Source organism: Mustela lutreola, chromosome 3, assembly GCF_030435805.1.
Source record: "Mustela lutreola isolate mMusLut2 chromosome 3, mMusLut2.pri, whole genome shotgun sequence".
Taxonomy (NCBI): domain Eukaryota; kingdom Metazoa; phylum Chordata; class Mammalia; order Carnivora; family Mustelidae; genus Mustela; species Mustela lutreola.
In genome coordinates this window covers 179,292,838-179,316,720 of record NC_081292.1, presented here as the reverse complement: position 1 = coordinate 179,316,720, position 23,883 = coordinate 179,292,838, and the positions used below count along the sequence as shown (strand labels likewise).

Here is a 23,883-nt window from a genome sequence, read left to right as displayed (position 1 = left end):
GGGTCACTTTTAGTGCCCAGAGATGACTTTAAATGTGATTAACTCCTAATCCTCTGTTTAAACCACTACCACCATTCACTTCAAAAGATTGCCCTGCTCGTTAAATTGGTTCTTGCCTGAGATTAATGAGTCTTGAAAAGTATTCAACACTGGCCAGATTGTAACCCACGCTAATTTGCATTGAATGAAGCAGAATTAGGCGGCAGAGATGCTGCCCAGTTTCTCTGAAGTAGCATCTCTTAATTTAGTTTTAGTTAAATATTAAGTAAATGGCTCTAGGGGGTTTCTTTTGCAAACTCTATTGGTTTGGTTTTGAAACGCAGTAAGGAAATAGTTTGGTTTTAGTCTGGGTTCAAAAAAAAGAAAAGCTTAAAACTGGTGAACAGATAGTTTGGGTCTCTCTTTGGATCGTGGGTCATTCTCATTACTGGAGAAATGACCCCCCCCATATGATGCCTGGAAAATGTGCCCACATTCTTCCCTACTCCTCCTGCCACCCTGCCCTCCAATACTGTCCCTGTTCCCTGCCCCTTAAGACTGCAGTACTGGATTCAGTTTGGTTCTGTTTTGATTGAGCAGAATTGTAATCCTTCGAGATAGTGGCCCCCCTTTCCAAGTATCCCCTTCTAAATATGCCACTTAATTTATCTTGTGGGTACGTGATGGCTTTAGAGCTTAGTTAGGTATGAAGTTGTTTGTTAGAAACCCCAGGGGCCTGGAGGTAGGATGCCTTTATGGAGCCGCTGCTTTTTTTTTTTTCTTTTAAATTAACATATAATGTATGATTTGTTTCAGGGGCACAGGTCTGTGATTCATTAGTCTTACACAATTCATGGCACTCACCATAGCACATACCCTTCCCAGTGTCCATCACCCAGCCACCCCATCCCTCCCCCGCAACCCCCCAACAACCCTCAGTTTCCTGAGATTAAGAGTCTCTTACGGTTTGTCTCCCTTTCTAGTTTCATCCTGTTTCATTTTTCCCTCCCTTCCCCTATGATCCTCTGTCTTGTTTCTCAAATTCCTCATATCAGTGAGATCATATAATTGTCTTTCTCTGATTGACTTATTTCGCTTAGCATAACACCTTCTAGTTCCATCCACATTGTTGCAAATGGCAAGCTTTATGGAGCTCCTAAAATAATGCGAAACACTAAATATTTCATAGAGTTTTGTGTGCGGTTAGTCCTTATCGGCTCCCTTTGGTTTCCTGGAAGCATTTCAAGTCTTATATAAAAAATAAACAAACAAACCAAAAAAAAAAAAACAAACAAACAAACAAAAAAAAACCAAATAGTATTCTCCAAGTCCTGTCCAGAGCAGAAACTGAGAAACAGTCAGGCAGGGAGGAGCAAAAGGCATTTGGGACTCTCCGAATTCACTGGAGTGGCCCCGGGAAGAGGGTCGGGAGCTGCTGCGCCCCTCTGCCTGTGAGACAGTCCCTGCAGGGCTTTACAAAGTACCCTCCTGGATGGGACTTTTGTCCCAGATTCCCTCCCTGTCACCTAATCCACAGGCCATGGGTGGTGGTGGGGGCAGTCTTTCAGATAAAATTTTCAAATTAAATCTTAACAAAACTCATTTTTTTTTCCTACCAATCAATTCCATTTACAAAGCTGTATTCTTGAAATGGGTCTGCTTAGGGTCTGCTTATAGACCCTCCTCTCCACGCCAGACCTTTTATATCTATGAACCCCACTTTGCAGATGAGAAAACCGAAACCCAAAGGGTTAAGTGACTTAACCCAAGGGACAGAACCAGTGAGTAACACAGGGAGGGCTCATCCCTGGTTCTAGCTCCAGACTCCAGGTCCTTCTCCTCTTGCTTGAACTGTGGCTGCACTTGGCTCATTCCCCACCCACCCACGAAATGCAATTCTTCGGGAAACACTCTGGGCCTGTGAGGTTAGAATGTCTCCTTTACAAGTGCCCTGTGGGGTACAACAGCCCTGTCACAGATTTCCCAGACATTCACCCCTCACTTCTCTGTGCAGGGGTCCCTGTGAATAACCCGTTGGTCAGACCATGTGCCCCAGATCTGCTCCACTTTTCCAGAAGGCCTGGAGCCCAGGAGGGTGGAGAAGGGCTTTGGTAGCTTTGTTTCAGGGCTGGAAGCCTGAGGTCTGTTGCCTGCCGACCCCGTGGGCTTGTCATACCTGGGCCCACTCTCCACGTCCTTGCCCTAGCGTGCAGAGCAGTCAAGTGGAAAAGGAGGAGCGAATATAAGAGTGGCCCTTTATCCCACAAGGAGATGGTGATTTGACCCTCAGGGGGCTATCCTTGCCTGAGGAGACAACCTCCTGGGGAAGGCCAGCCTTTTTCTTGTCACCATCATGCCCTGCATGCCTTGTGTTTCCCAGGCTTGTGGTCTCCGGGCACCTTCATCAGCAGTGCATTTCGCGCCTATGGGCCCCTCAGTGCGAGGATGAGGAGTCTTACTTTCCTCAGCAGCTCTCCCAGAGCTTTTGAGGGTCGGGAAATTTCACCTTTGCTGGGAAGGGGAAGGAGAGGCCTTCGGTAGTTAAGTGCTCTACCTATTTATAGCTGGAAGGTCATGCTTTAGTTAGGCCTCCGGAATTTTCTGGAAGCCTGAGACCTGCTAGACAAACCCAGTCTTACTAACCTGCTGGCTGTCCTCTCTCCTCCTCCCTGCCCTTTCACCTGCGCAGCACCAGAGCTTCCCAGAGGAGGCAGTTGTAGCCTCTTCTCCCCAGGGCAGACAGCGCGGGAGACTCTCCCCAGTGGGCGGCCCAGCTGCCACCAGCCCCAGTCGGGCCCTTTTGCTCTGGTGGCTTCTGCAGGCACACACAGCAGCCAGGAGGCACTAGGCCTGCTTGGTGGGAGTCGGACCTCGGTCATCTGAAGGTTAATCTGGGAGACTGAGGCTTGCTCAGACTCCAGAGGCCCCAGCTCTGACTCCGGTCCATCTGCTGGCATCGGAGCCCCACTCCAGCACTGTCCTCGGGGGTCTGTCCTCTGGGTGCAGCCCATTTGTTCTTATCTTGTCCCCTGTGAGGTGGAGAGAATATATACTTTTCAAGGAGCCACAGTATGAGTGCTTATGAATACATGACAGCCGAAAATTCAGAAGCGTAAGCGACGTGTTCCTCCCAGAAGCACAGCCTCCATGCCAGCTTTCAAGACCATGATGGCTCAGCGTGATGACAGCCATCGTTTGTCAAGTACCAACTCTGCTAGATGCAGACAATGGACTTACAGACATTACTGAGCACACTAGAGGCACTCCTTCTAAAGGCAAAGAAGCAGTGAGGGCAGAGACTGGGTTTGAACCCATGACTCTCTGATCCCAGAATCCTGGCCACGAGCCACTGCCATCTGCACTAGCCTTTTCCCTTAAATACGTTCAGTGTACCTCCACTTTTTTATGTATTTAACATGCTCAATTTTATTTTTTTCATTTTATAAGTAGCAAACTCCGTTAATACAAAAAGGTAGAAAATAAGAAAAAGTTTCCTAAATTCTACCTCCTTTATTGATTGGAGGCCAGTTCACCCCTTCCATCTCTTTGCCGCCCCAGCCACACAATATTTGACCACAGTATAGGGTTTGTGTACTGCTTAGAACATTAAAAAGGGCTCAACATTCACGCATGAATACAGAAGAAAAAGAGGGAACCGGGTCGGGATGACTCAGGAATCTTTCAGCTTAAAAGGAATAATTGAATGAGAGGATGGTTTGTTTGCCCTAAGAGGTAGGAGACTTGGATTCTAATCCAAGTGAAAATTGCTCCCTATTTAACACAGCGTGGGTTTCGGCAAGCTGAGAGGGGCTCCTAGCTTGCAGCCTCTTCGAGGTATGCAACCTATGGTAGTCCAAAGTTTACTAGTAGCTCCTCAAATGACCTTTCTGGGCCTGTCTGACCATCTATGAAATATGGACTTGAACAAAATAACCACAGGGCTCCTCTTATTTTGAGAGTTTTGCAATTATAAAAAATATTGATGCGGATGGTCTTTCCAGAAAACAGTCTTTAATCCTAAGATCTGACTTTGATAATGCATCTGGCCCCATAATATTTCCCTGGAGAGACGCCCCCTACACCTTGACTGGGTTAGCTCCTACTGGTTTTTCTGGGGTTGCCCATGAAGAGCTATAGTGGTTCCCTATGAAAAGGGTCCTTAGTGGAGCCACTCCAAGTCTGAGTCCCTAGGAACCATTTGGCCTTCAGGCCGAGGAGGGACAGAGAGACTCACTGAAGGTTCAAGACTCCTCCTGGTTTGGGCACAATGGCAATGGCAGACATCAAGCGCAAATCTAGCTCTGAGCTTCTGTGTGCGCGTGCGCACTGTGGCACGTATGAATTCATTGTATGGCATATGCGCAGATTTAACTAGAAAAAGATGTTGGTTTTTGTTCTTTCAAAATTAAATTTCTTCTGGCATTCACAGGCACTGAAATCAGAGGGGAAAAAATGTTTTGTTCAACTTGAAAATGTTTTTCAAACACAGAGCAGTTTGACTCTAGAGGATGGGAAATGACGTTCTGAAGGTTTTTCCAGAAACTCTTAACTTGGAAATTAACAAGCTGTGAGCAGCCGTAAGCAGGCTTCCTTTTAAACTAACACGGCTATACCAATAAAGGCTCAGTGAAAGAAATAAAAGCTGATTTCTTTTATGAGGCCATAATAGAAGGTGCAGGCAAAGGAGAAAATGAATCTGCACGTAATACTAACGCTACAATCCACCCGGGTGGGATAGGGGCTGCCTGTGGGAAGTCAGCCCATCCCCGCCTGACCACACCCCAAGAGGGCTTCGTAAAGAAGGGGCCGTGAAACAGATCAAGGTTGAGCAATTTCCAGTGTTTGACTACATAATTGGAAAAAAACATTTAGCTAGAAAGAGGGGACACGGGGCCGGGGCGGGGGGTAGGGGATGGAGAGGGGTGGATTGAAAGTCTCCATTTTTCTCTAGCCAACAAAACTCACAAGGTGACTGTTTCATTGGAATTCATTAAAAACAAAAACAAAACAAAACAAAAAAACCAGAAACTTGTTCTGTTCACTTGGGTAAGTAAGCATTCCCAACTCGCTAAATGTTCCTTTGAGGCTTTTGCTTATTGGGGCCTGGATTCAGAAATTCAGAAACCTAAATTTGTACTGTAGAAAGCTTTTCAAATGTGTAAGACTGAATTTTATGCTTAAAAAAATTTCGCTTAATCTACAAAGAATGTTTGACTATCCCCCCCCGCCCCGGGGGGCAATTAAAAGGGTATGATTAACATTGAATGGATTAAATAATTGAAACTGCCAAGAACCTGGGTTTCAGAAAACCAGGTGCTCATCTATGTTTAAAAACCTCTCCCTTACCTACAAGAGTGTTGAAGGTGTGCTAATCGGTTACCTAGCTCTCTAATGAACATTGATCTTGGGTAATTTTATACATTCATGAGGAATATAGTTTAAAGAAAACCTATGAAACAATATAAAATAAAACTACCTAGAGCCTTCTTAGGGGGTCATCTTTAAGATTAAAACCTTAAACACCATTCATGAGATGGATCCTGGTTCAGAAAGTAATCTTGAAAAATGGAACAGCAGCTTCTGTGATTGCGATTACCCTACAAAAGCCAAGGTGAATGGACAGGCACCCAAAGCAAAACCCCAGGATAAATTCTCTGTTGTGGTCCCCTGGCCATTTTTCACCCTTTGCAACCTGAAATGCTGGGAGTATGTGCATTTACACACCAGACATTGAGACAAGTGGGAAGACAAGCAAGGCGTCTCCCTAAAACATCTGCCTCTTGGGTTCTTGGAGAGACATCAGGCTTGAGTGTCTACCTGTAGTTTTTTGTTTGGGGATCTTGTGACCATAAACTTAACGCATTAGTCATTGCTACCAATACTTTGGTCCTCAGCTATGTCCAGGTGGACCCCTGGGTGAGTAAAAGCAGATTAAAATGTGCTTTTCTCTTAAGATGATGAGATGGTGCCGGAGTGTAATTTGATCTCATGCCTGCTGTGTGAAACCACGGGACACAAGCAAATGCTGTAGAAATAGGAACTGTTGCATTTCTTTATCTACAATATGATGTTGGAAGCATGTTGATAGGTTCCACACATGGAATAGAAGTTCCATGAGTCAGTCATTGTTTCTAAAAATAATGTTTAAAAAAAAAAAAGAAGCCTACAAGCCCACAGATGGCATAACACTTCCAAATATGTTCCTTTCCCCCCACCCCAAACATATTTTTATCTCAATCTAACATCATTTTGATAAGATACTTAATACCTACATTTACATATGATGAAATGAAGGATGTGACATTGATGATCCTGCCCAATCCGGCCACCTTCCCATGTCCTCATACTGTGTCCAGCCTAAAATAAAGGGTGTTTTGGAGGAAATGAAGAGTCTTTGGAATGGGCCCAGTGGGTTAGCCTGTGGGTGGTAGAGAGAATGTTCATGGATGGGCGAAGGCATCTCTTAGGAAAGTTCAAAGAAAAACAATCATATAATGAGTCACTACCACATATATGGGATAAAAAGAGCAGGATTTCAAGACCTCTAAACCTTCGGTCAAGACTGGATCTTTTGGTTTCTTCTGAAGGAAACCTTGTACCTTTTCACCCAGTGACCCAAGTCCTGGTTTCACTTTGCAAGTCAGCTTCTCTGAAAGTTCCTGGCAGTTTTCTTCAGCTTGTTCTTAATCTAAGGTGATAGTTTGAGAGCCTTAAATGGGTTTGCAACCTCAGAGCTGATCTCAAAGTACTTTCACCAAAATTCTTTTAAACCTACACTTTCTCCTACAAAGCAAAACCCATTTAGGTAAAGTTCTCAATATCTTCTTCCCTTTCTTTTCTTTTTAAGCCAAGAGCATATCTGTTGAATTTTACCTGAAACCCGGAAGGAGCATATCTGTTGAATTTTACCTGAAACCCGGAAGACAATCCTCCCCTCTTTTGTGTTCCAGGAAATGACTCACTACAAGGACCCACCCTTCCCCAGGTGACTTCAACAACACTCAGATTTCCCCCTTATCGACCTGTGACAAGGCCAGACTCAACCCTTCAACTCCCATTTTTTGCCTTGTCAATGATCTGAACCCTGTCTCCCCTGACCAGTCTGGACAATAAGTGACTTGACCAAACTTGGAACTTCTCTCCCTGCCCACACCCCTGAACTTTGACCCACCTTTGCCCCATACAGCACATAGCCCCTCCTGAAGGGCCCCCCTGAGAATAAATTGAGCTCAGGGTCCATATGCTGTGATCTACTGTCCTGTCTACCTCTCCATGCCCGGGGAACGTCTTCATTCCTTCCTAGTAAAGGAAAGCCCTTCTCTGACTAATCTTTGAATGCTCATAGATCTCCCAGTCAAAGAGGTTGCCTGATTGCCATAGTCCCCTCCATTTCTTGCAAGAATCCTTTCCAATAAATCTCTCCTTACCTGAATCCACATTTAGGACTTTTTTGTTTGTTTGATGGAGGCAATGAAGAAGCTTGGAGAATTCCAAGGTATTCCAAGGTATTTAGAATAAATACCTGTGTGGGGCGGCACTACCGTTTTCTTCCAAATACTATTTTGTGGCAAATTTTAGTTTGTGTTTGTTGCCCTTATGCCACATACAGTGTTTTGTGTTGCAGAAAAACTTTCAGGAAGGCATTTGAATTTCTCCTCTAACTAAGGCAACATGCAAATAACTAAATGAGGAAACGGGGCCCTCTTGTTCAGGCTGGTATTTAGCCTCACTTGGACTAGTGGTGGAAACCAGATAGAGATCTAAAGATTGCTGCTTGAACAGGAAATAGGTTCCTAACTTTATTTTTATAGTGTCCAATCACAAGCATTAGCTAGGATTGATTAGATTATAAGAGAGGCAGTTGACCCTTGAACAGCATGGGTTTAAGCTTTGCAGGTCCAGTACACTCAGATTTTTTCAGTAACTGCAGCCTACCGCTATAAAGGTGAATGCATTTTTCTTACAATTTTCCTAATAACATTTTCTCTAGCTCACTTATTGTAAGGATACCATACATAACACGTAGAACATACAAAAAAAATGTGTTATCTAGCTGTTTTTATTATCTGTAAGGCTTGTAGTCAACAACAAGCTATTAGTAATGACATTCGAGGGGTGCCTGGCTGGCTCCGTCAGTAGAAAACGGGACCCTAGAGATCCTCGGGGTTGTGACTTTGAGCCCTACGTGTGGTATCAAGTTTACTTAAAATAAAAAGAAAATGCGTTTTTAAGTTACACGCTGATTTTCCACATTTCTCCATGTGCCTCTAACCCCTATGCTGTTTCAGGGACCAACTGTATATTCAAATGTAATTACAAAAGCATCTTCCACAACCAAACATTGCATTATTTCTGTATGTTTTCCCCCTTTATTTTAGGGCTGGCTTTCGCAGCATTCATGAGAACCGTTGAGAACCTGCTCTCTAATACCCCCTTCTCCATGGGGTGCAGACAGTCTATTAACTTGTTTTATTACTGTTTCTAAGTGAATAAATAGTTCACAGAGATAATGGATTTTTAAAGAGTGCTGTATCACTTTCAAATAATATGTGGAAAAACTAATTCTATTAGGTCATGTGCGCTGTTGATTCAGCTTTATCAAATGTGTGTTCTACTCAACATGCTGGTTAATTCAGGGACCTTGATCTCATGAGATGTAGGATCAGATCTGGAGTAATCAATCCTACAATTTTTTGTTCACCTCAGTAGGTGAGCCTACAAGTTACACAGTATCAAAGAAGGTGTTACATAGCATTGTACGTAGATTCTCAGTTCTGTCCTAGAGCACTGGCTACAAGCTACAATCCTAAATTACTTACCGATATGCTCGACTTGTTGACTTTTATTTTTTCATGAGCTTCTTGGTAGATCCAAAGAGTAGGACTTTTAAATCAAAACATCCGAATGATCTCCCTTCACACAGGGAGCTGTGAAACAGAAAAGCTATAAAATAAACACGAGCCGCCTTAAAACTGTTCATGTCCACTGGGTCCTCACGTCTCAGATTGATCTGCTTCCTGAAGCAGTGAGCAGAGCCATTCTCCAGGGAACCATGAGCAATGCACTTATTCATTTAGTAGAGATTTTTGTTCTATACTGTGTCCTTGTAATTTTATATTTCCCACATTTCTGGAAATATGCCTTCAGTGCAAGCCTGCATCATCTTTATTTAGCGCCATTGCATTAACTTTCTAATGAATCTCCTTCCAGAGATTTAAATGTCCCCCTCCCCCCCACACCCACAGCATGTAGTGTGACCTCTCATGCAAATCTGACTACACACCACTCTTTAAAACACATTAATGTCCAAACACCTTAAAACTACCTGTAAGGCCTTTTACAAGATTCCTGCCTAAATCTCTACCTTTAGTCCTTCTTCCTATCCGTTCTCTGGAATTGCAGAAATCCTGGTGATGACCCACACTCCCATCTCAGGGTATGCATTTTAGGCATACCTTGCTCTGCTTTATGCTTCCTTCCCAGAACTGCCGCTGTCTCTCATGATGTCCCCAGCCCCTGTTTGCTGCAAGACTCAGCACCGGCTTCATCTTTAGAAAAGTCACCTGGATCTTGTATGTGCATTCCCTCCTAGATGGCTCCTTATTGTCCCTCAAAGCTACCACATAGTAGCTACTCAAATAATTGGGTAAAATAAATAAAGGCTGTTTCTACAAAGATGACTTAAGAGTTGTCCCCTCTTGGGGACAGACCTGCAAAGAAGTATCGAACAGTTCAGTGTACTTAAGGTACTCTCAAAATCTACAAAATCCTGGGGTAGTGCCCTGGAGAGCTTTCCAAGTGGAATTCCTCCACACCATCTGGAATGGTTCTCCAGTGTCCCTGCTGGAAAGTCAGGACCCACATTTGGTCGGGGTTCCATCAAGGTGTTTTCAGTATGAGATTACTAATTCTTATTTGTTTCTGACCTCATAAATAGTCAAATCAGAAACCAGACTTCATTTGCTTTTTAAAAAGAGGGTCACTTTCTTACCCTGTCGTTGTTGGGCAACAACTCGAATCTTAGTCACTCATTTATTCCTTTAACCAATATCTGACGACACTAACCTAAGTGCTGGGGAATGAGCAGCAAACAAGACAGATGCCCTCCTGGGATTACCATGGAGGCAAAATAGAAATAAGGAAATTGATACAGTCGAGATGGTCTGATTATCATTTGGGCCACAACTAGGGGGAGAGCAGAGACCTACTTGAAAGATCAAGAAAGAGCCCTTTGGGGGAACCTGGGTGATTCAGTGGGTTAAAGCCTCTGCCTTCAGCTTAGGTCATGATCCCAGGGTTCTGGGATGGAGCCCCACATTGGGCTCTCTGCTCAGCTGGGAGCCTGCTTCCCTTCCTCTCTCTCTGGCTGCCTTTCTGCCTACCTGTGATCTCTATCAAATAAATAAAATCTAAAAACAAAAAACAAAAAAACCCGCTTTGTGCTGTTTCACTTAACCCAAGGCTTGAAGGATGGGGGGGGAGCCAGCCAGGTGGGAGGCTGGGGCAGAGATTTCCAGGTGGAAAGGGCAAGGATCCCCCGCTGACCCAGGCACTGTTCCAGACTCCGTGTCTCGAGTAAGGCGGGGCATTGCTCAGGGTGAGGGTGGGACCAAGAAAGTAAAAATACATAGTCTAAATCGAGGCAGGGTAAAATTCTATGAAGAAACATAAAAAGGTGTGGGGAGAGGTAGCCGTGTTAGGGAAGGGGGTCAGGGAAGGTCTTTCCCAGACGGTAGCATTGGGGCACAGGGCTGACTTGACACGTAGTTACTTAGAGCTCACGTGCAAATTGTGGCAAATCTGGAATGTTTCACACTTAGCAGCAGTCTTTCTTTCTTTTTTTTTTTTTTTTTAAAGATTTTATTTATTTATTTGACAGAGATCACAAGTAGGCAGAGAGGCAGGCAGAGAGAGAGAGAGAGGAGGAAGCAGGCTCCCTGCTGAGCAGAGAGCCCGATGTGGGGCTCTATCCCAGGACCCTGGGATCATGACCCGAGCCAAAGGCAGAGGCTTAAATCCTCTGAGCCACCCAGCCGCCCCAGCAGTGGTCTTTCTATATCCACAATGTCTGTATTCATTTGGAATTCATTTGGAAACCGCGGTTCTCAAGAAGTCTGAACGACCTGGCAAGCAAGACCCGAAGAAGAAGCTAGAAGATGGGAAGATTTTTTAAAAGCTCCAAGCCACCTTCCAGGGGGTCTTTTCCATCTTCGAAGCAAACTTAGGCTGTGATTCAAATCTCTAAGATGTTTTGTGGAACTTTGCACAAAGGCTTGTGTTGCCCACCACTGCATGGACTGTGGCCTTCCCGTGGCTGGTGCAAGTGAGGGACAAGGCACATCCAGAAGAACATGGATGTGCCTGCTGGCCCAGAAAGCAGACACCAGCTCTCAAGCCTCTCCCATTACAAAGGGTCACCGGGAGGTTATAGCGCTGGTTGCAGTCCCATTTGGGGGTTGCTGACTGTGTGATCCCCAGCCCCCCCCTAATAGAGTTAATCACTCACTGGCCAACTGGAAAATCAGTGGAGCCTGTGTCCCTCATGCCCGTCCTCCTCCAGACTCCCTCCTTTGCCTCCTGCAGAGAGCAGGCGTCAGGCTGGGGACCCTCTGGGAGTCTGTCCCTTCCTGCTCATAGATCTGTGCTTCTGGGGAGTCGTCTAGCTCCAGGGGAGGAGGGCCAATTCTTCTCTGCCTGGAGAAGCCTTGCAATGAAGCCTTCCTCTGGAGAGGCAGAGGAAGCAGGGAAGACAGGACATGAGGGGGAAAAACAAAACAACAGCAAAAACAAAAACAAAACAGTTTTTTGGAAGAAAGACATTCTTGCAGCCGAAATGAAAAGGAAACTTGATTTTCAGAGATGACAGGCTCAAGCCTATTTCCACATCTACCACCCCTTGTCAGATGCAGTGGCATCTCAGTTTTTAGGGGGTGGGAGTTGTGTTTTGGGGGTTGGTATTGTTATGTTTACACCAAGCAAGCCCTTCCATAGAGCTCACTAGAACCAGAGGTCTCTTGGCAGAGATCCTGAAGGATCAGGGTTACCGGTGGCTGACATGAAAACTTACAGTGTTACCTTCCCACGTCAGGCTGGCTCAGAGTCGGTCTGAACTATTTGGCTGGCAGAAAGATGTCACCTGGAGAGGAATTAACCCAGTGTGTCTGGCTGACTGGTTTCGTGCCTGAGGCATGAAAACCTCCACCTGGATGTCGAGTGGGGGCTCAAGTACTCTCCCCTCTCTAGAAGAGGCTATCCAAGGTTCAGATGTTTCCCAGGAGTAAGGTTAAGTCTTAGACCAGGACCAGATACTTTGGTAAGTGGGATGGCAAGCTGCTGTTCCCAGGGCTATGATAGTGGGGGAGGGGAGCAGCAGAGTCCTGACTGTGTGGGTCCTAACGTTCATAGTCATTTGAAATAATGATAGTTGTTCAAACATGAGTATGAGGGGCGCCTGGGTGGCTCAGTGGGTTAAGCCTCTGCCTTCGGCTCAGGTCATGAGCTCAGGGTCCTGGGATCAAGCCCTACATTGGGCTCTCTGCTCAGCAGGGAGTCTGCTTCTCTCTCTCTCTGCCTGCCTCTCTGCCTACTTGTGATCTCTCTCTGTGTGTCAAATAAATACATGAATAAGAGTATGAAATTGGCTTTGCCCGGTGCTGATAGCTCAGCCAGTGATGTCAGCCTGAGAGTGGAAATAAACGTTGTGTAAAAGAATAAAATAGAAGAGACCATTTGACTGTTCTCCCTGATTCATTGAGTAGATACATAGCCAGGCTGCCCTCACCCCAAACTGACATCATCCACGTTGTCCTAAGTGAATTTTCCTCCTTACATCCTATGATTATGGCTTCCATAATTTTGTTAGCTTGCATATTGAATTTTTATTCTTATGCATTTCCTTAGCTCTCCATTTCCTTTCCAGCCTTTTAACTGGTAATTTCGTTTGCTCAGGGACTGCAGCACAAGAAGGCACCTTATCAAGAAAGCGCGCCTTCCGCGCGAAGGTGTGGCTGTTCGAGTATGAGGAAATGTAGTTGGCGGTACCGGCCTTCAGAGACAGAGAGCACCCAGACCTGAAGGTCTGGGGACTGTCACCCACTGTTCTCACCCCAGTTAGCTCGATGTTAAATTCCTTGCTGAGGAAGATTTGGACATATGTGGAGGGAACAAATCTGGGCAAGCAGACGGCCCCTAACCCTTGAACTTCCTCCAAGAAGGGCCATTAGCACACTGTTTTCCTGATTAAAGAGGGTTGTAATCCCTTCGGGTTACAGCAGGAGTTCCCTGAGCCCGAGCCATTAACCGTGTATCTTTCTGTGCAGCACAGTTCAGTGGTCCTGGGAAAGGCAAGCCACCGAGACGTGGCTGACTGCACTCAGAACTTGAACGGATGAGGCTGCAGGCTTGACTCCTTGAAGTCTTTAATCCTTCCAGAAAGAGAGCTTTCTTTTTTATTTAATTTTAATTTTTTTATTTTTTTAAAATTTCTCTTGTGTGACCACCATTCAGAGCTTTTCTGAGTTGTATAGGCATTCAGGCTGTCAAATCCACCGAGGCAACCTCTAGCTCCAAATGTTCTAAAACCTCAAGACCCTCTCTTTTACAGGAAGCCAACTTGAAATGACCCAACTCTGACTAAATGTGTGAGGAAAGCCTGGAAAACTAGGGGTCTAATATCAGACCATTAGCCTAAAATTAGGCTCAGGGTCTGTCAAAATCAGCATGATGGCCACCCCAACTTCCCCACACCCAGAGACTCCCTCCTCCACAGATGCTGCCGTAGAACATAGATTTTTTTCTCTTGTCTCCAATTTAAGACTAGACTCCCTCTGAGGCTAAAGATATCTCAAGATCTAGTGAGCCTGAATCCCATTTAAACAGTACCTACGCTTTTTCCAATTGATTTCTTTTTTCTTCAGAAAATTCTGACACACATTATAGAAAGGCAAATGCTTTAGTCTACACAGCTGTTTTTGTTTTATTAAATGTTTGGGGTTGGGTGGAGTTGAAAGGGGACATGTAAGAACATTTGTTTTTATGACCAGCAATTTTTAAGACAGATACTTTATGGTGAAGCAGAAGTTACTGGGTGTCCCTAGCCTGGCCTGAGCTTGAAGAAGGTTCTGGTTAGACATTCCTTGTGTCACTCTCATAAGTTTTCCCATTTGCTAGGCCCACTTCTAGAACACGACTGATAGAATTGTGGGAACATTTGTAAAAGATGAACAAAACAGAGAAACTGGCCGAGGTGAGGTAGGAGATTTGCTCAATTAAGTTTTTAAAAATCACCAGGTATTAGGGTAGTACGTGAAAATGTTTTGGGAAAACTTTGAGATAAAAAATTCATAATTTGGGGCACCTGAGTGGCTCAGTTGTTAGCCATCTGCCTTCAGCTCGGGTCATGGTCCCAAGGTCTTGGGATGGAGCCCCGCATCAGGCTTCCTGCTGGGCGGGAGGCCTGCTTCTCCCTCTCCCACTTGCTTGTGTTCCCTCTCTCACTGTGTCTCTGTCAAATACATAAATAATATCTTTTAAAATTTTTCAAAAATTCATAATTTAAATTTACCTACTGGTCTCCCCTTCTCATTATATCTCTGGAGAAAAATAAGAGAATGACTTCCCGGAGTCCTTTGAAGATAGAAGACAGTGCTTTCCTGACTTTTTGCTGGAGCATATCTTATATTTGCTTTATCATATGAACCATATATAGGCTGCTGTTAGCAATGTTGATTTGTAACCTCTAAATGGCTCCCAAGCTGATGGATATACAAGCAAGTAGGGATTTAGGGAAAGGCAGCAGCAGCTTATTATTAATGCTCTGTGCTGAAAAGCTCTGGCTTGCTGTTGATAAACACAAGAGCTCTGGAGGGAGATGATAGCTCATTCTGGAAGCTAATATTAGAAATGGTAACAGTACTGAGGCCAAGCCAGTGAGCTTCCCATTCAGCTTGGCAATGACATTGCACACAGCCTTGGCAGGACTAGGGATTCAGGAGTAATGATCATGGACATTACATGACAGCATGCCAGAAGGGCCATTATGATCCTCACCCATGATCATCACAGAACCGTCACGATCCATGAGCAGTGATAGCATGGACCATGGCCTTAGGCTCCTCTACATTGCCAAAGTCGTCATGGATAACCTTGGCCAGGAGGGTCGAGCACTAGGTCTGTAGATGGTATTGCTGACAGTCTTCAAGCAGTTGTCCTTGTCACAGTTATCTCCCTTTCTGAGCATTGTGACATCAACACAGGGGTTCAGGATGATAATCCTTTGTCTTCACCTTTCAAGTGAGCACCTGCCTTGCGTAAGATGGTAAAGATAGCAGTGGCCTCTATGAGGTATTTAGCACATCAGCCCATTGGATGTTGGTGGGATCTTGCTTCTGAAAAATGGGGATGGAATTCCTGCTGTCAGGTTCCCATTCTCAGCCCTGATGTTGCCTTGCACCTGCTAAGGGTAGAATCACTTACTAACATGTAGCCCATGTTATCAAGGTCAAGGAAGGGAATCACTAATGGCCACAATGGCCACTTTGGAAACGGGCTGGTGACAAGGCACCCGAAGCAGGCAAATCCCTTTAATCTAACTTTTACCATCGTGACAAGGATGTGGCCAGCACCGCATAAAAAGATGAAGCTTCTGGAGCACCTGGATGGCTCAGTAGGTTGAGAGGTTGACTCTTGATTAGGCTCAGGTCAAGATCTCAGGGTCCTGGGATTGAGCCCAGGGTCCATGCTTGGGGGCAGGGAGTGGGGGAGAGTCTGCTTGAGGATTTCTCTCCCTCTCCCTCTGCCCCACTTCTGCTCATGCTCGCTCCCTCTCTCTCTCCCTCTCTCGCTCTAAAATAAATAAATCTAATTTTTAAAAAAAGGTGAAGCTTCTATTGAGTGGGGAAGAACTGAGAGTTGTGTGAATTTTAAACATGAAAAAGGAATTAATGCATTTTAGGCCAAGTCCAGGTAGCAAGGTGGAGTACAAAGGGTTATGATTTGTTCAAATCTATTTGGTTCCTGAGTTCCAGATGGCAAGTGGCAGGAGGTTTGATAGCAAGAAATTTATCCACATGTTTACCTCTGTCTCTTCAGCTTCAGATTTCAGAAAACAAGAATTTGGCTAGTGATGGATACATGCATATTTACTGCTTGTTTGCTTGCCTGTATGCTGCATGCGTTCAGGACCTAGGCTTGTTGCAGGGGCCAGGGAGGCTGGGTGGCTCAGTCGATTCAGTGTCCAACTCTTGATTTTGGCTCAGGTCATGATTTCAGGATCATGGGATCGAGCCCTGCATCCATCTGGCTCCACACTCAGTGGGGAGTCTGCTTGTCCCTCTCCTTCTGGTCCTCCCCCTGCTTGCACACATGCGTGCTCTCTCTCTCTCTTTCTCTCTCTCTCTTTCTCTCTCTCTCTCGTTCTCAATAAATAAAAGCTTTAAAAAAAAAAAAAGCATAGCCTAATCTAGAGGTAATCGTATGAAAATTAGTGGCGATCGGCAACCTCATAATTATGTAACTGTGATTCCCAGAGTGCCTAGTACGTCAGAAGGGGAGGTTTGTTTGTTTGTTTGTTTTAAATATGTATATCTGAGTTCTACTTATGTTGTAAAATATAACCAACAATCAGGTTGATTTCACAAATGTTTTATTAGAAATGAGTAAGCCACTCTGAAGACCAGTATTTAATAACATGAGACGTCCATGAATGCAGCAAAATCTAGAAGGTGGTGTGTAACTGACTGTCGTTTAGAAAATGCTAATAAGAGTTTGACCTGGGGGGGACCGCAAACCTAGCTGGGTAGGAGGGCCACAGAAAGGGTCACAACAGAGGTCCAGACAAATTCCAGTTAAAACAATGCCAACTCAATCATGAAAATACTAAGAAGCTAATCATTCAGGCTGGCCTTGCCCCACAGAGACCAAGGATGATGCTTGGCTGATTGGTAAAGCTGATTGCCAAAGAATTCTTTTAGGCTCTTGGTTTTGATTGCTTGGGGTGATTTTCCTGAATTTGTTGGGTTTCCACCCTGTGGGAAAGTCCCTTTGCAGGCTTTACTGTTTCTGATGCAGGCAAGAGCAGGAAGAGTCTGGGCTTAGTCGTCAGTCAGCCACGACTGAAGGTGGAGTTTCCTTCCAGCTTAAATTCTAAGAATTTTTTTCTTCTTCTTTTGCGATAGCCTAGGCTGCCTGGCTGGGTTACACGCACAGCACTTTAGTGCATGCTTGAAGATGCAAGTAGTTTGTGGTTTTAATCAGATGAGAAAGTTGAACATGGTGAGGGACTAACATCTATTGCATTTTTGCTTTCAGGGGTCTATAAAAATAAAGGTTTTGATCTTTCAACATTATTTTGCAGTTTGTTTTTCTATAGTCAGCAGGGCCGACAATGAAAATACTTAAAAATGTGAGGGAGGAGTCTCATAAAAAGGAATTTTCTTTGCCATGGTTGCATTGTTATCTGAAGGGAATTTTTATTTTGTATTTTTATTTGTATGAAAAACTCAAATAGTGTACAAGGTAGCCACCCCAGATCTCAGTTCTACCCCAGCCTGTGATTCTGCTATACACAGTTTCCCACACACCTACATGCATTTATATGTAAACACATTTTTAAAAAAATACAAATAGGATCAATATGTACTCTTGCAGACTCTGGCTTTTTTTCACTTAACTGTCTATTTCATAATGCTTTTTGAACTGTGGCATAATTTATTTAACCAGTGGTCTGTCATGGATATTTAGTTTCCAAGTTTTTGTGATTCACTGGTTGAAGGAGTATGGGTTTATGCATGATTTTAGCTTTTGTATGTGCTCTATAATTATTAGAACTGAAGACACCTATTCTGTCAGTGGGTGCCATTTTGGAGGTGACATCTCTCCAGTAGTGCTTAAAGGATGCTGTGGTCCCAGCCTTCTGCTGGATGGTTCATTGGTGGAATGGTACAGCTATGAATTTGGTAATTTTCTTGTCAACGGTGACATCATAATCTCTTAGTCCCAGGGTAGTCAAGTGACCTCTATTGTGAACATGCGTGTAACGGGTTAGGATCATGGAATTTGGGCTCCTACAGAAAGATATTTGTTTGAATATATTAATCGTCAGATGCTTAGTGGTGGAATATGGTGAGAAGACCATAAGATTTGGAATCAGAAAACAAAATTCAAGACATTCACCATCTCAGTTTCCCCATCTGTAAAGTAGGAATGATAAGAATATTAAATAAGATCTCTGAAAATGCACTCTAAAAAAAAAAATCACTGTACAAATATTAGGTTATTACTGAACCCAGCTCCTTCTTAATAATGAATAGGAGGCTCAGTTGGTTGTAAGTAATTTTTCTAAAGGTGTTCATATGTCTATGACTTAGTTACTAATCTTTATGCCTTTAATATGTCTTCAAAAAGTTCAGAAGCAGATCTGAGCTGAAAAAAAATGGAGTATTAGGAAGAACTAGCAAATGTTGTAACTTAATTATTTTATTTTTCTCACCTGTCATTTGTGCTTTAGTTATTATATCTCCATTTCCAAGGGACCTTGAATATGTAAAGATCAGTTTTCTGTCAGTCTTCAGTGATTTATGGTGTTTGCTCTGTAATTTCTTTGTTTTGGTGCTTCAGGCATGGAATGAAATCTTATTAGTTTGAAATTACAGTTGCTTCTCTCAGTGACTCACCATCCCACCCCACCCCCACTACACACACACACACACACACCCCACACTGGAAATGAGCTTATAAAATAAAGCCATGCCACAAGTACAAGACGACATTCACTAGCTGAAAACAACTCAGGCTGGCTGGTAGGCAGGGGCTTCTAGAATGTTCTGAAATAACCATAACAAAGAGCTGTTTAAAGCTGCCACAGAGACCCCCACCCCACCCCCATCCCCGCATCTTCCAGGAAGAAGGGAGGACAGTACCCAGGGTCAACAGGAACACAGCCCAGTGCGGCCAGCCTCTTGTAAAAAGTGTTGATCTGGAAAGCTTCCGCAGCTAAATGCTTTAAAGTGAGTCCCCTACTCCTACTTTGGAGTAGGTGGGTTTTCAGCAGCCTTCTGTGTGGCCTTGGTAGTCACCCCCTGGCTGCCCTGCAGTACCCGGTTTGGGCAGAGCTGGGCGGGGCTCCTGAAGCAGAGAATATTAGTAATCCCCCTAGGGCTTCTCTGGAATCGGTACTGGAAGGCGTTGTCAGTAACACTTGGCAGCAAAGGACTTCAAGGACACAAAGAAGAGGTGTTTCAAGGACCCATTTTGATGTCTAGTTTCTCTCTTTTCAAAATGTGTTGAAATTCACATATCATGATATCCACTTTTTAAAGGAATGTAATTCAGTGGTTTCTAGTGTATTCATGAAGTTGTGCAACCCTTACCCCGATCTACTTTCAAAACAGTTTCATCTTCCCTAAAAGAAGCCTCCTATCCCCACTCCCCTCCCCTCTAGCCCCAGACAGCCACTGATCTAATTTGTCTCTACGGACTTGCCTATGCTGAACATTTCACATACATGGAATAATACAGTATCTGTGCTTTTCTCATCTGGCTGCTTTCACTTAGCATAATTTTTTCAAGGTTCGTCCACATTATAGACTGTTTCTGTACTTCATTGCTTTTTATGAACACATAATATCCCATTGTAAGGATATACCCCATTTTGTTTCTCCATTCATCAGTGGATGGATGTTTAGGTTGTTTATTTAAATTTCATGGCTATTGTGAAGGATGATGATAAGACCATTCATGGGCAACTCTCTATGAGGACATAGGTTTTCAATTCTCTTGGGTACATAACTAGAAGTGGAATGATTGGGTGTCTGGTCTTTCTTCATCCAAATCATCAGATCAGTAATGAGCAGCAGAGGAATGAGCTTAATTTGGTTGGACAAGATGGGTAGGTATGGCCAGAGAAACTGTGGTCTTTGGATTACATGTTAATGTTCTCTAGTCTCCAGCAGTTAAACAATGATATAGCTCAATACCTGACTTCTTAAAAATAAATCCGTGGATAGGTGAGCTATAAATCCCAGTGACTCACAATGTCTCTGTCCCATGAGACCTAAGGAACACAGTTTTTGTTATTGTAATTTTATGTTACTGTGAGCTATGGGTATAGGAGGAAGGAGGAAAGATGTTAAAGTTTATCAAAGTGTGCTTCTGGATGGAGGATGGTTGGGGGAACGTAAGAATTTAGCTTTTATTATAACAACAGTGGAGCCTTTACACCATGGGGATGGGGATGCTTCCAGAGGAGGAGGACAAATGGGGGAGCTGATAATCTCATTGTATAAAAAAGAATGATTAACTGCCTTACTAGTAATAATGTTCTTGCAAGGATCCTCTATTTTCAAAACTATCTGAGTTTTATTTAACTAGTAACATTAACATTAACATTAACTTGTTAATGTGAGATGTGTTAGACACAGTGGAGTTGTCAGTGGAATTGTAATAACACGAAAGGACAACCACACAAAGAGAGCATGCACTGTTTTCTCTGAGTGCCCCAGATGAGCCCAGATATTAAGATTAGACCCCAAGCTGTCAGTCCTTCCATGCAGGCAAGACGTATTTCGTGTTGACAGAACTGGTTTCCTAGAAAAAGCCTTTTGTCTGCTTGGGATCAACAGTAGCCTATCCAGAAAACTAGATTTTATCCCCTCACCTATACATTTCCTTTCTCTTGTAATCAGGGCAGAAGTATTAAAAAAGAAAAAAAAAGACTAATTCCTTGTCACCAATGCCACAGGGCCCCAGCACCGTACGGGGGACCCAGACAGCTTTCTAAGGTGTTAATGATCTATAATTACTTCCTGCCTTGCTGTGTCTCATGGATTTTTCCTTCACATATAGGTCTTTGGGGCCTCAGCCCAAAGGAACATGATGGATGATGAAACTTAATTTGGTCCCTTTAGGTAGGAGGACCCTTCAACAATACAGAATGAAACCTTCCATTTAGGGCCAGCCATGTCAAGTTAATCATTATACTCTTGAACTGCAAACTAAATGGAGAAATAGTTCTCTTCTGCCATAGTACTCTTTTTTTTTTTTTTTAAAAAAGATTTATTTATTGTAGAGAGCATGTGGTCGGGGCTGGGGGCGCCAAGGGGCAGGAAGAGAAGGAGAGGGAGAAAGAATCCTTGAGCAGAATCCCCTTTGGCTGAGATCATGACCTGAGCCAAAAATTAAGAGCCAGCTGCCCAGCTGACTGAGCCATCCAGGCACCCCTGCCATAGTGTTCTTTTTAATAGATTTGATTGTTTAGAGCACTTTTAGGCTCATAGCAAAATTGAATGAAACATATAGAGAGTTGTCATATAGTCCTTGCCCTCAGCCAAGCACAGCCTTCCCCATTATGATCATCGCCCCCTCAGACCAGTACATTTGTTAGAATTGAGGAGCTTACACTGACATGTGATACTCCCACAAAGTCCATAGTCTACAACTCACTGTTGATGTTGAATATTCCGTGGGTTTGGACAAATGTCTAATGACTTCCATGCACCATTACAGTACCATACAGAGTAGTCTTATTGCTCTAAAAATCCCCTGGGCTCTCCCTAGTCCTCTTCCCTCCCCTCCAGTATCTGCCAACCCTTGATCTTTCTACTCCTCCACAGTTTTGCCTTTTCCAGAATATCATATAGATGGAATCCTATAGTATGTCGCCTTTTCAGATTTTTTTTTTTCACTTAGTAGTATGGACTTAAGGTTCTTCCATGTCTTCTCATGGCTCGGAAACTCGCTTGTTTTAGCTCTAGTATTCCTTTGTCTGGGTATACCACAGTTTATTTATCCTTTCACCTACTGAAGGACATCTTGGTCGCATCTAACTTTCGGCACTTATACATAAAGCTGCTATGAACACTCATGTGCAGAGTTTTGTGTGGACATAAGTTTTCAGCTCATCTGGATTAAATACCAAGGAGTGTGATTGCTGAATCTCACAGTAAGAGGTTGTTTCGTTTTGTCAGAAGCCCCCAAACTGTTCTCCAAAGTGGCTCTGCCATTTCGCATTCCCGCTGGCAAAGAATGAGCATTCCTGTTGCTCCCCCTCACCAGCCTTTAGCTTTGTTGGTGTTTTAGATTTGGGCTGTACTGGTAGATGTGTAATGATATTTCATTGATTTATTTTGTAATTCCCTAATGATGTGATGCTTATATCTGCGGTAAAGTTTTTATATATTAGACTTTATGATTCTGTCAGACCGAGCGGAGTTTTTTCTTTTTTCTTTTTTCTTTATCTTTTTCTTTTTCTTTCTTTCTTTTTTTTTTTTTTTTTTTTAAGCAGGACAGTGTTGTTTTATTGAAGTAAATGAAATGCAAGGAAGCTAAGCATACTTCCTGCTCATGTTTTGATTCATAGACTCCCTGAGAACAAAGATCTGGTCTATCTTGTTCTTCATGGTGATCCCCAGTCCAGCACAGTGCCTGGTCATTCATACACTATTTGCTGAATATAGTGGATTAAATTGTAGTCTTCAAAAAGATACGTTTGCATTCTAGTGTATGGGACCTGTGAATGCTATCTTTTTTAGAAAAAGAGTAGTGGGAGAGGTAATTCAGTTAAGGATCTTGAGATGAGATTATCTTGGATATGTGAGTGGCCTTCAATCCAATGGTAAGTGCCCTTATGAGAAAAAGGCAGAGGGAGAGCTGAGATGGACGGAAGAGCAGTAGACAGAAGGAAGAGGAAGAGGCAATGTGATCACAGGGGGTGCGGCCACCAGAAACTGGAAGAGACAAAGAGAGGACTCTACCCTAGAACCCCGGGGAGTGTGGCCCTGCTGACACCTTGATTACAGACATCTGGTCTCCAAGGTCTAGCCAACCACTAATCTCTCTTCTGTCTCACTGGATCTGCCTATTCTGGATATTTCTGGATATAAATGGAATCATTTGTATGTAGTCTTTTGTGTCTGTCTTCCTAAACTGAGCATAGTATTACCTCCTTTTATACCCTAAATGTATTGTAGTTGCTTTCCTTAAGTGATATTCATAGAAAATATGACTTACTTGCATAATTCCTAAAAATCTGCCTTGTCATAAGAGGGTGGCTTTTAAAATAAGCAAATTCTAGGCCTGTCCACGTAGGGTAGTAGGATCCTTGAACATATAAACAGGGTCCCTGTGTGTCAGCTATGGTGGCGTGGACACAGGCATGTGGCATTAGAGTCTCAAATGTAACAAACAGCATTTCCAGTGGTGACCCGATTTCTCTAAATGGTGAGCAATTCTAGATACAGTTCCAAATAAATCAAACTTCAGTCTTTCTTCCGTTTACTTGGTTTTTATGTTCTCAGAACATGTTCAAACCTTGCAAGAAAACATTTGGTGTTGACTTGTAACAGAGACTTAGTCCCTCCATTCAGAGGATTACAGATAGGTGTTCACCTACACGAATGGTGGAGTTCCTCAAGAGTCACGTTAGAAACAGAAAACGATGTTCTAGAATGGTACCATCTTGTGCATTGAATGGCACACTATGACCCGAACTTCTTTCTTCATGCTGGCGGTGCCCACCATCTTCGAGCTAACCAAGTGTGTCTCCAGGGAAACCATATGTTCTTTGTGAGGACCAGTGGTTTAGCTGTTCTGAACTTAAAGATTTCCACATACACAATCACCTCTGGGCTCCTAGTCCATTGATTTCTGAGGACTTTTCCCCCTCCTTTTTATTTAAATAATTTCTACTTGCCATTCTTCCAAGACTTATAAACCTATTCAGCATTCTTCCAGTTTAAAACAAAAATTTCTTTTAATCTGTCTGCTGCCTCACTTTTGCTGACCTTGAACCCACCTTCATCTCTCACCTGGATTTTGCAATATGCTCTTACCTGGTCTCTCTTCATCTAGTCTTGATGTCTTTGCTCCCACTCTGTCCATGACCCCAGAGGACAGATCAGGTCTGCCTAC

The 23,883-nt window shown here is 43.6% G+C and overlaps 1 protein-coding gene across 4 annotated transcripts in view; it reads left to right on the top strand.

Annotated features, from left to right (window-relative positions):
- The window catches only part of SGPP2 (sphingosine-1-phosphate phosphatase 2), a 108,294-nt gene that overhangs the window by 50,818 nt on the left and 33,593 nt on the right, over nucleotides 1–23,883 (top strand). Inside the window, exon 1 of one of the 4 annotated variants that reach the window (XM_059167915.1) lies at nucleotides 15,303–15,321. The exons of 1 other annotated variant lie outside the window; for it this stretch is intronic. The gene's annotated coding sequence lies outside the window, so the exon portion shown is untranslated. Of the gene's footprint in view, nucleotides 1–15,302; nucleotides 15,322–18,884; nucleotides 18,984–19,721; nucleotides 19,865–23,883 lie in introns of those variants that run through there. 2 more of the 4 variants (XM_059167914.1, XM_059167913.1) reach the window with 2 other exon arrangements.